Here is a 13,381-nt window from a genome sequence, read left to right as displayed (position 1 = left end):
AAAAAATTAAAAAAAAAAAAGAAAGCATCACTATGAACAAAGCTAGTGGAGGTGATGGAATTCCAGTTGAGCCATTCCAAATCCTGAAAGATGATGCTGTGAAAGTGCTGCACTCAATATGCCAGCACATTTGGAAAACTCAGCAGTGGCCACAGGACTGGAAAAGGTCAGTTTTCATTCCAATCCCAAATAAAGGCAATGCCAAAGAATGCTCAAACTACCGCACAATTGCACTTGTCTCACACGCTAGTAAAGTAATGCTCAAAATCCTCCAAGCCAGGCTTCAGCAATATGTGAACTGTGAACTTCCAGATATTCAAGCTGGTTTTAGAAAAGGCAGAGGAACCAGAGATCAAATTGCCAACATCCGCTGGATCATGGAAAAAGCAAGAGAGTTCCAGAAAAACATCTATTTCTGCTTTATTGACTATGCCAAAGCCTTTGACTGTGTGGATCACAATAAACTGTGGGAAATTCTGAAAGAGATGGGAATACCAGACCACCTGACCTGCCTCTTGAGAAACCTATATGCAGGTCAGGAAGCAACAGTTAGAACTGGACATGGAACAACAGACTGGTTCCAAATAGGAAAACGAGTACGTCAAGGCCATATATTGTCACCCTGCTTATTTAACTTATGTGCAGAGTACATCATGAGAAACACTGGGCTGGAAGAAGCAGAAGCTGGAATCAAGATTGCCGGGAGAAATATCAATTACCTCAGATATGCAGATGACACCACCCTTATGGCAGAAAGTGAAGAGGAACTATAAAGCCTCTTGATGAAAGTGAAAGAGGAGAGTGAAAAAGTTGGCTTAACGCTCAACTTTCAGAAGACAAAGATCATGGCATCTGGTCCCATCACTTCATGGGAAATAGATGGGGAAACAGTGGAAACAGTGTCAGACCTTATTTTGGGGGCTCCAAAATCACTGCAGATGGTGACTGCAGCCATGAAATTAAAAGACGCTTTACTCCTTGGAAGCAAAGTTATGACCAAACTAGATAGCATATTCAAAAGCAGAGACATTACTTTGCCAACAAAGGTCTGTCCAGTCAAGGCTATGGTTTTTCCAGTGGTCATGTACGGATGTGAGAGTTGGATGTGAAGAAGCCTGAGCACCGAAGAATTGATGCTTTTGAATTGTGGTGTTGGAGAAGACTCTTGAGAGTCCCTTGGACTGCAAGGAGATCCAACCAGTCCATTCTGAAGGAGATCAGCCCTGGGATTTCTTTGGAAGGAATGATGCTAAAGCTGAAACTCCAGTACTTTGGCGACCTCATGTGAAGAGTTGACTCATTGGAAAAGACTCTGATGCTGGGAGGGATTGGGGGCAGAAGGAGAAGGGGACGACAGAGGATGAGATGGATGGATGGCATCACTGACTCGATGGACCTGAGTCTGAGTGAACTCCGGAGTTGATGATGGATAGGGAGGCCTGGCGTGCTGCAATTCATGGGGTCGCAAAGAGTAGAACATAACTGAGTGACTGAACTGAACTGAACTGAGGTTTAAGAAAAAGAATTATTGTACCCTTTGTCCAGGCTTATCAATGATGTAATGAAGAGGATAATCCTCTTTCAGTTCTCTACATCTCTGAGCTGAAACCAAATAGACTATTTTCACAGAAAATAAATCTAGCCTTTAAATTTTCTTGACAATTTATTTAAGAAAATATGTTAAGTACTCATCAAAATCAACACAATCTCCATGTGAATATTTTCTTCTTCTCTGATTAATCCTTTACAAAAATCACCAAGTTAAGCTTTCCTTTAATATTGAACTAGGATTTTTCAACCTAGTAAATTTCAAGTTAACTCAAATAATAAAACTTTGTGTTTTTAAAAGTACTTTATTTAATACTTATTTTAATATTCTATACGACATTACACATGTATTCAAAAACTTTGAATTTTAAAAGCTGATTATGGATATTAGAATAAGCTTTGTTTATTAGAAACAAATCTTTCATTAAACATAATTTTTTTGCTTATGCATTCACTTTTTAAATATTCTTGGAAGCTCATTATTTATAAAAATTGAGAACAGCCTAATACATGCCTAAAGTGTTTTTATTCAGATAAATTCGCCTAGTGTGGACAATATTTTGAGACAGTAATTTATTATTTATTTATATCTACATCATGGACTGAGAAACCTGGTAGGCTACAGTCCATAGGGTTGCAGAGTCGGACACGACTGAGCGACTTCACTTTCTTTCACATCATGTCATACTACATTATAGTATATTAGCATTTTTCTTTTCCAAATTCATGAATTTAAGTGACAAGAGCAAAAACAGCTTGTGATTCTTCCTGCCTTTTTTTCCTCTAAAAGCCAAAACTTGTGTCTAGGAAGAAGTACTTGAATAGGAAAAATATCTGTTTCTACATCTGTATCTACATCTATCAATCAATTTATATCTATCTATTATCTCTCTGTCTCCATGAGAAGACATAGCAAGTGTAGGTTCAATCCTGGATTAGAAGATTCCCCAATTTGGATTTGCAGATGGTAAGGAAGCCATGAGAACTTGGGTTAAAAAAGAAAGAAAAACTGAACCATGCTTTCCGGAAGTGCTAAGTGAATTCAACAATACCGTATGGTTAACTGAATAAGATGGAATTTCACAATGCCAATGAATTGAAAGAGTTCAAAGAGAAATGATGTATGTTTTAACACTAGACAAAACCACAAATGGTCTTGTGAAGTTTTCCCTGTGGCATCTTGAAACTGAGGCCTTAGATAGGTGTTGGATCTGAACATTCATGTTGACTGTGGGGTGTTTCAAATGATATTTTCTATAGATAAATGGTCTTTGCCCATGTCTCAGCTCTCTCAGACATTTCTCTGAACTTTGACACCAGCCTGCCTGTGGAACCCTGAGACACTGGAGCTATACAATAGAGTAGGTGTTCAAAATAGTTATTACCTTGAACTTTATAAAATATAGCTTTTACATGGATATTCACATGGTTAATATGAGATGGCTTATTCTGGACTACTAAAATGCCAATGTTTTGATTGATTCTCATCTTTGAAGAGACTAAGAGATATTACAAATGACTAAAATTATGTTTCTCAGCAGGCAGGAAAGATAGAAGCTCAAAATTAAAATTAACCTGAGTTTTAGGATACTGCTACAGTTCTTGCTCCTGTGTTTCAATATTATTGCTCTATAAAAATAAAATTTATTTTGGTTTATATAATTCAGTTAACTAATTCTTCTGTATTTTATCCTACAGGATTTCCTTTTTTATTCCAAATGAATTCTTTAAGAGAACTGAAAGAAAAGAAAATAAAAGTCAAGTATTTGTCTCTTTCCCAATGGTATTGTCAAGTTTCTCCTTATTCTTATTACTATACTAAAGCATTTAAATATTTTTCCAAAATTCTCACAGTAACAGAAATAGTTTTCTTTAAGGGCTGTCATTTCCTTTCCTAATATAGATTGATAGCAATGTTTTTATTAATCTTTACATTTTTTAAATGAGCATTATTTTTATCCTTCACAATGCATGCACCTTAACTGGCAGTTTGAGATATTAATTTTAATAATTGGTGGCTTATTTGTGCTTTTTATAGCCCAATAAATCATCAGAAGTATATAGATGAGAATCAAATAACTTAAGCATATTACTTAAAAATAATTCTTAAAATTCTGGTTTCCAACAAAGTAAAAATACAGACCCAGCTCTTGGTTGAAAAGGCATTTACATTAATGTCAAATATCTTATTTCTTTTATATATTAAAACTCTTGAAATGATTAAAACAATTTGCTATTTTTTTTTTTTTACATATTATAGTATTGGAATCATAGGGCTTTTGATGTATTATTCTTTGAAATGTTGAAGGCTCCATAAACTAGTGAGAAGGTATATAGAACTTTGAATGCTACATATCATTATTTCTCCCCTGTTGCAAATTCTGATTTTAACTAGTGTTTTCAATTGTCTAATCATCCACCAAACTTCTTTCCCTCAATTTTTATAACAGCTTAATTGACATGTAATTCATATATCACAGAGTTAATTCTTTTAAAGTGTAGCAGGTAGCAATACTTCATCCCCCAAACCTTATTTTTTTGGGAATTCAGTGTTTCTTTAAAGAAAATGCATTCACAGTTATGCAATCATCACTTCTAATTTTAAACATCTTTCATCACTCTCTTCCTCCAGCAACCATTTATCTACTTTCAGTCTGCATACCATATTCGACTTTCTGTGACTGGCTTCTTTAAATTAGCATAATGTTTTGTGGAATAATTCAAATAATTCATGTTGTAGCAAGTATCAATACTTCACCCCCCAGACCTTGTTGTCTTGGGAATCATGGTCCAAATATAGACACTCAAAGCAGGACACAGTCAAATACATGAACAAGTTCATCTTCAGTATCAGAGATAAAACACAGCTAAAAGGTAGTCACAAAGACCACCCATTACCTGTGTTGTTGGTTAAGTAGTGGTTCCTCCCACAATTTGGCATTCATAATTTACTTTAGTCCTTTATTCTCGGGGATGGGGATGAGGAAACGGGCTGAAGGTTGGAACCACTGAAGTAATTTCTGGTATTTTTGTCACTTATATTACTTGTAATAGTTTTCCATCTCTTCCCTCTCCCTGTTCTCTGGATATCATGGAATATGTACTTAAATGTAGGCAGATCTATGATCTCTATCAATATGATAGTTGTATTCATTACCTTTTCATCTTTATTTTATATTTCTCTATCTTTAGCATCATCTATAAAATGAATCTACTCATATCAGAACCTGTTTCTATGCTACAGTGAAATAAAGTTTTCATTTATTCTTTAAATTTGTATTTTATGTCAACTATGTGCCCAGTATGGAGTGAGATTCAATACAATATCTGGGGAAATTGTGATCAATGAAATGTAGTATCTGACTTACTCAGAACCAGAACTTTCCAAAGGAGATATACATGTAAACTAGTAATTTTAACAGTGTGATAAGTGCCATAATAAACAATTGACCAGCAAATGATAGGATACCATTGTAAAGGATAATATTGAATTGTGTTTCAAAGGATAATTAGAGTTTTGCTAAATGAATGTATGGAAGACAATTTTGGAGAAAATATCACTTAAGGATGGAGAGATATTCTGAGAACTTGAAGTCTCTATGTCTAAATTATGTCCCAAACTCCTAGGAGAATGACATTATAGTAAAACGAGAAAGTTAGAGGACAATAATCCTATTAAACTTGTGCTAAAACATGCAGATGACACCACCCTTATGGCAGAAAGTGAAGAAGAACTAAAGAGCCTCTTGATGAAAGTGATAGAGGAGAGTGAAAAAGTTGGCTTAAAGCTCAACATTCAGAAAACTAAGATCATGGCATCCGGTCCCATCACCTCATGGCAAATAGATTGGGAAACAGTGGAAACAGTGTCAGACTTTATTTTGGGGGGCTCCAAAATCACTGCAGATGATGACTGCAGCCATGAAATTAAAAGACACTTACTTCTTGGAAGGAAAGTTATGACCAACCTAGACAGCATATTAAAAAGCAGAGACATTACTTTGCCAACAAAGGTCCATCTAGTCAAGGCTATGGTTTTTCCAGTGGACATGTATGGATGCGAGAGTTGGACTATAAAGAAAGCTGAGTGTGGAAGAATTGATGCTTTTGAACTGTGGTTTGGAGAAGACTCTTGAGAGTCCCTTGGACTGCAAGGAGATCCAGCCAGTCCATCCTAAAGGAGATCAGTCCTGGGTCTTCATTGGAAGGACTGATGTTGAAGCTGAAACTCCAATACTTTGGCCATGTGATGCGAAGAGCTGACTCACTGGAAAAGACTCTGATGCTGGGAAAGATTGAGGGCAGGAGGAGAAGGGGATGACAGAGGATGAGATACCCTTCTCTCTCCTCCCTCCCCGTACCATCCCTCTGGGTCATCCCAGTGAGCCAGCCCCAAGCATCCAGTATGGTGCATTGAACCTGGACTGGCGATTCGTTTCTCTGGCCCCCTAAAACAGGCATTCTATAAATTTTTTCTCCAGAGATTTTCTTGGTATTTTTGGAGTCTATTTTCCATAATAAAAACATGCCTGCTTTGTTAAATTTTAAATCCTTCTATTACGCTAGGCTCCAAAATAAGTATTTTAGACTCATTATTTCAGTCAGCTGTTAGTCTGATGTTGGACTGGCTACATCAGACCTCTGTGTAAGTTTAAAGAAAAACAAAACTATTCCTTTCTAATTTTATGTTATACGCATATTTCATTTATTAACCATCTTCAAGGTACCAAGCTTTTCTTCATGGGATTTTATGGACTGTAGCCTGCCAGGCTCCTGTTCATGGAATTTTCCAGGCAAGAATATTGGTGTGGGTAGCCAATCCCTTTTCCAGGGGATCTTCCTACCCAGGGATCAAACCCAGATCTCCTTCAATGCAGATGGATTCTTTACCATCTGAGCTACCAGAGAAACCCCATATTGAAATACATTTGAAATAAATATACATGATTAGAGATTAAGCTGGACTTGGTCATAAATGTTTTATTGTAGCATTTATGTACCTGCTAAGTATAGGCTAGTGTTCTTTGCAGGGATGAGAAGACCTAAAATCTGTTGGAATTAGCTCAACTGTGCCCATACATAATGTAATGTATTACATTTTGCTGAGGTCACAGACTCCTGCTATGTCTCTCTTCCTTCTCTCTCCTTTCCTTGATTTTACCTCTATTTTTTTCCTGAGAATAATTTGAGAGCCAAATGTGGAGATGTAGAGCTTAGAAGGACTGAATCAGTGAATTCTAGGCATTTATTGCAGGACATTATATATTCTAATGTGAAAATCAGTATTTTTATTTTTTAAATTTTTTCTTGCTGCTATGGAATGATTCAAATTTTCATAGCAGCACTGCTATATACCTGCCTTACCTGCAGAATGTATCTGAAAACGACTATTCCTTATGTTTGAAAAAAAAATTTAAATGTTTGTTTGTTGGTTGACTTGTCAATTTTTAATCAACTTTTATTATATTGCCTAAAAATCTATAGTGGAAAAATAGAAGGTCTTTATAGATATAGATGGATAAAGAATAAGTGGCCAAATGAGAGGAAAAGTATCCATGGCAGCTTATGAATTGGGCTCTACAATGTGAAGACTTGAGTCTAGAAGAGTGGCAAAGGGTATGTGGTGTGGGGATTCCTATAAAGTAGTGGTTAAGTAGACCAAGAGAGGTACCACTCTGAATAACTAAATATTTTGAGGAGTTACATTAGGTAGAGGTCTTTACCTGACTATGAGCTTTCATCCTTCAATTCTTTAGTTCAGCTATCAGCCAGTTTATCATGCCACATACCTCAAAGTGAAATTCCATCCCTTTTGCTACCAAAGTCACAACTCTGACTGACCAGCAGCAATAAGGGATGCCCACCAGTTCAACAGAATCTTGCTCAGTAATCACGTGACAACTATAGATTTTGCCTTCCCTCTACTTCTTAAGACATATGTAAAACCCCAGGGGATCCCTGGATTTCTAGCAAAATATTGAGGAGGAACTTTTTCCTGATCTCAGAGGTTTATAATGGAACAAACTCAAGACTCTGAAGTCAGGATGAGACATAGCATTGTATAACTAGTGTCAGTTTCACAATGCCGGCCCTGCCTTTGGCCACCATATATATCATAAAACAGTAATGGTAGAAAAAGTGAGTTGTCTTGTTGTCTGAGGCACTTGGGGTTAGAATTCAGAAAGCACTAACATGGCAACGAGGGAGAAAAATGTTTTTCACTAATTCACAGGCACTGAGATTAACATAGGATCCAAACATAATTTTAAAATAGCTAATGTTCTTCTCTAGATCTTCCAGTCTCAGAAACTTCGCACATTTCTCTTTTGGAAAAGCATCTGAAATATTAACTTGCTTTGAAAATTAAGTAATGTAATAAACATAGCTAATCCCATATCATTTCAATGCATGGTAGCTTTTACTACTAATTACATAGTATTATTAGAGAAGGAAATGGCAACCCACTCCATTATTCTTGCCTGGAATATCCCATGGACAGAGGAGTTGGCAGGAAACAGTCCACAGTGTCGCAAAGAGTCAGACACGACTGAGCGACTAAACACCAGAAGCATATATTATTAAATAGAGACATGGGTGATCAGTTGTGGTTGACTGTGACCCCATGGATTGTAGCCCGCCAGGCTCCTCTGTTCATGGAATTTTCAGGCAACAATACTGGAGCAGGTTGCCATTTCCTGCTCCAGAGATCATACAGAATCTATACATACAGCTTACAAAATCTGTACACACTCATATACTAGAAAAAGAACTTTGTTACATCAAGTGATTTGCAACTATGAGTGGCTTGAGAAAATTGTATACTGTTACTTCTTACTGTTGGGGGTCTTTGTTCCTTTTCTTGCCTTCCAAACCTTCAAAGATACTAATAGTGGCTCTTTTTTGTGGCACCTCGGAGGCTGTCAACCACTTCAGAATGAAGCTGAACATCTCTTTCCCAGCAACTGGCTGCCAGAAGCTCATTGAAGTGGACAATGAACGAAAACTTCGTACCTTCTGCGAGAAGCATATGGCCACAGAAGTTGTTGCTGATGCTCTGGGTGAAGAATGGAAGGGTTATGTGGCCCGAATCAGTGGCGGGAACAATAAGCAGGGTTTCCCCATGAAGCAGGGCGTCTTGACCCATGGCCAAGTTCACCTGCTATTGAGTAAGGGACATTCCTGTTACAGACCAAGGAGGACTGGAGAGAGAAAGCATAAAAATCTGTATGGGGTTGCATTGTGGATGCCAATCTGAGTGTTCTCAATTCGGTCATCGTGAAAAAAGGGGAGAAGGATATTTCTGGACTCACTGATACTTCAGTGCCTCATCGCCTGGGTCCAAAAAGAGCTAGGAGAATCCGCAAATTTTTCAGTCTCTCTAAAGAAGATGATATCTGCCAATATGTTGTACGAAAGCCCCTAAACAAAGACAGTAAGAAACCTAGGACTAAAGCACCCAAGATTCAGCATCTCGTGACTCCACGAGTTCTGCAGCACAAACGCCGGCGTATTGCTCTGAAGAAACAGCGTACTAAGAAAAACAAAGAAGAGGCTGCAGAATATGCTAAACTTTTGGCCAAGAGAATGAAAGAGGCCAAAGAAAAATGGCAGGAACAGATTGCCAAGAGACAGAGGCTGTCCTCTCTTGTAGAAGAGAGCTTCTACTTCTGAGTCCAGTCAAAACTGAGATGTTCTAAGAGTAACAAATAAATAAGATCAGATATCAAAAAAAAAAAAAAAAAGATACTAATACTGGACGTTAGAACCTATAAACTATGATACTCAATCAGATCCTTTCATTTCTATGAGTAGCTATATACCCCCATTGCTTGATAAGATACTTATCGAAAACTACATGCTAGAATGTATAAATGTGAGTGAAGATCTTATTGAAGACAAGAAAATTATATTGAAGATCTTCATAAATAAGAGTACATGTGTTGTGCTTTCAGACTGTTTCTCTTCTGATCTATTTTCCACTCTGGAGTCAGCATGATCAATTATGAGTAAAGCTGGAACACCATGACCATCTCAAAGCCAAAAGGCCACATTCACTTGCTACCCTCTAAGCATGAGCACAGTTTCAGTGCATTCTGAGTGTTACAATATTTCAATTACAGTTCTTTCCCAATTGTCTTTGTTGTTCTTTCCTTGTTCTTGTTGTTGTGATCACTCTACCCTTTCCATTAATCAGAAGGTTTTTATATATTTATAGCCAACCCCATTCTGAGGAACTAGTTTATTCTTGGCAAATCTTCATATTTAGCATCTAGCTCAATGTCATATTTTATATGTATTCTAAATTACTTATCATTTTGGCATATCAATAAATAAATAACCATGGGGCAGCTGGAATTATGGTTAGAATTCAAAATCACTGGATGTGCCTCTTACTACATCCAGATCTAGACATAAAAGTTAGTGAAAAATCTTCAACTCCATAATGGCAATACTACTGAAACTCAGGCCTTTGGGAATGTGGGTTTGTGTAACACAATTAACTAAAGACCTCTGACCAAAAAAATGCAAGTTGAAGGAAAAGTGACATAAAATAGGTGAGAAAGACAGCAGAAATATTTGGAACCAGTCTCTTATATTCACTTGTCCTGGAACATTATTCCTTTTTACATCTATATTGTCCTAATATGTTATATAAGGAGAAGTGACTTTTTTTTTTTTTTTTTTTGCAACTTAGTTTAAGGCTATAGAATATCCAGATGTGAGTGTGACTACAACAGTTAAGAATTATGATTATCTTGTGACCCAATGTACACAGGATTTCTAGCTTCTATAGCTTGATCAATGAAAAGAAATAGAGGAAAACAACAGAATGGGAAAGACTAGGGATCTCTTCAAGAAAATCAGAGATACCAAAGGAACATTTCATGCAAAGATGAGCTCGATAAAGGACAGAAGTGGTATGGACCTAAAAGAAGCAGAAGATATTAAGAAGAGATGGCAAGAATACACAGAAGAACTGTGCAAAAAGATCTTCATGACCCAGATAATCACGATGGTGTGATCACTGACCTAGAACCAGACATCCTGGAATGTGAAGTCAAGTGGGCCTTAGAAAGCATCACTATGAACAAAGCTAGTGGAGGTGATGGAATTCCAGTTGAGCTATTCCAAATCCTGAAAGATGATGCTGTGAAAGTGCTGCATTCAATATGCCAGCACATTTGGAAAACTCAGCAGTGGCCACAGGACTGGAAAAGGTCAGTTTTCATTCCAATCCCAAAGAAAGGCAATGCCAAAGAATGCTCAAACTACCGCACAATTGCACTCATTTCACACGCTACTAAAGTAATGCTCAAAATTCTCCAAGCCAGGCTTCAGCAATATGTGAACCGTGAACTTCCAGATGTTCAAGCTGGTTTTAGAAAAGGCAGAGGAACCAGAGATCAAATTGCCAACATCCACTGGATCATAGAAAAAGCAAGAGAGTTCCAGAAAAACATGTATTTCTGCTTTATTGACTATGCCAAAGCCTTTGACTGTGTGGATCACAATAAACTGTGGGAAATTCTGAAAGAGATGGGAATACCAGAACACCTGATCTGCCTCTTGAGAAATTTGTATGCAGGTCAGGAAGCAACAGTTAGAACTGGACATGGAACAACAGACTGGTTCCAAATAGGAAAACGAGTACATCAAGGCTGTATATTGTCACCCTGCTTATTTAACTTATGTGCAGAGTACATCATGAGAAACGCTGGACTGAAAGAAACACAAGCTGGAATCAAGATTGCCAGGAGAAATATCAATAACCTCAGATATGCAGATGACACCACCCTTATGGCAGAAAGTGAAGAGGAACTAAAAAGCCTCTTGATGAAAGTGAAAGTGGAGAGTGAAAAAGTTGGCTTAAAGCTCAACATTCAGAAAACAAAGATCATGGCATCCGGTCCCACCACTTCATGGGAAATAGACGGGGAAACAGTCAGCTAAACTCAGACTTTATTTTTCTGGGCTCCAAAATCACTACAGATGGTGAATGCAGCCATGAAATTAAAAGACGCTTACTCCTTGGAAGCAAAGTTATGACCAACTAGATAGCATATTCAAAAGCAGAGACATTACTTTGCCAACAAAGGTTCATCTAGTCAAGGCTATGGTTTTTCCAGTGGTCATGTATGAATGTGAGAGTTGGACTGTAAAGAAGGCTGAGCACCGAAGAATTGATGCTTTGAAACTGTGGTGTTGGAGAAGACTTGAGAGTCCCTTCGACTGCAAGGAGATCCAACCAGTCCATTCTGAAGGAGATCAGTCCTGGGATTTCTTTGGAAGGAATCATGCTGAAGCTGAAACTCCATTACTTTGGCCACCTCATGTGAAGAGTTGACTCATTGGAAAAGACTCTGATGCTGGGAGGGATTGGGGCAGGAGGAGAAGGGTACGACAGAGGATGAGATGTCTGGATGGCATCACTGACTTGATGGACCTGAGTCTGAGTGAACTCCAGGAGTTGGTGATGGAAGGGAGGCCTGGCGTGCTGCGATTCATGGGGTCGCAAAGAGTTGGACACGACTGAGCGACTGATCTGATCTGATAAGCTTGATGCTTTAATATTTGCCCTATAAGCCTGTGTCAAGTAGGCCTGGTTTTAGACAACTTGATATGCATCACCATGGTTTGATTTCCTGACTCTTCCATGTCACGCCTCTTCTTGGAAAGGCGTCCTCTTCCAGGGGGATTTTTCAAATACTAACCAACCCATCCAGAATCCATACTCCCAATCACTTTTCTTATTGGGCTTTCACATTCTTGGTTACTATAAACCTGCCCTAATCACCTCAGAACCAGGTACCAGACAATTAGGGACAGCATCTATGTATCAAAGCCTGAAAGCCAATTCTAAGCCTATTTATCCTTGTCCATTACTTCCTGAGGAAAACAAAGTTCTTGTCCATAGTTTCCCCCTTACCATATGCTTAGTGACCAACTCAGCATGGCCTGGCTTTTTCCCAGGCCATGGCTTGCTATTCTCTTTTATCTTGGGAACTGCAACAAACGATCTTTTCAATGGCAACCATTTCCCAATCTTTTGACCTTACTATACTTCACATTTTCCATTAATACATTATATTTTAAAACATTCATGTTGGGAGATGGTCGGATATCTTCAGTTGCATGAAAGATGGTTGCATCATGTAATGAAGAAGGTGCTGTTGTCATTACTGTCTAATGTATGGGTAGAAGAGAGAGAAAGAGAAAGATTACTGGGGAGCCAAAACAATGGATGTTCTATCACTTATCTGTAGGTGCTCAGTTCACAGATACACTTTTCTATGCTAATACCTTCAGGCCACCTGACTTAAAAAGCAGTTGACTTTTATCTGTGTGGCACTTTATATACACTGAAGATAACTGATGAAGTAAAGATATAATTTATATTGTGAATTACATTCTTTTAAAATCAACAGTTGAAACAATAGGACTTAAAGTCACAGAGAGACATTAAATAATTTGACCAAGTCAACAAGCAAATCATTGGAAGTCAGGATTTGAACATAGGCAATCTGGTCCCAAATTTCATATTCTTAGCAGAGTCTACAATATATTAAAAGCATTTTACTTGCTTTAATTTTTTTCTTAACGTATTTATGAACAGTATATGGTTGCATTATTTTTATCACGTTATCACATTATTCAATAGTTATTTTCAAAACTGCAAACAAAAGTGCCAAAGGGACAGCACAGTTGGACATACTATGAAAAATACCTGCTCTTGTATTCTTTTATAATTTATCTACCACTACTAAGTTTGTTTTTTTAACAAAAAATAGCAGTTTATTCTTTTATGGTCCCATTGGTTGATATGGCAAGCTAT

The 13,381-nt window shown here is 37.6% G+C and overlaps 1 pseudogene; it reads left to right on the top strand.

Moving 5' to 3' along the window:
* Positions 1 to 8,445: 8,445 nt before the first annotated feature.
* On the top strand, positions 8,446 to 9,234 carry LOC133248802 (small ribosomal subunit protein eS6-like; annotated as a pseudogene).
* Positions 9,235 to 13,381: the final 4,147 nt, after the last annotated feature.

The sequence above is a fragment of the Bos javanicus genome, chromosome 5 (assembly GCF_032452875.1).
Source record: "Bos javanicus breed banteng chromosome 5, ARS-OSU_banteng_1.0, whole genome shotgun sequence".
NCBI lineage: Eukaryota > Metazoa > Chordata > Mammalia > Artiodactyla > Bovidae > Bos > Bos javanicus.
This window is presented reverse-complemented; position numbering and strand designations above follow the sequence as displayed.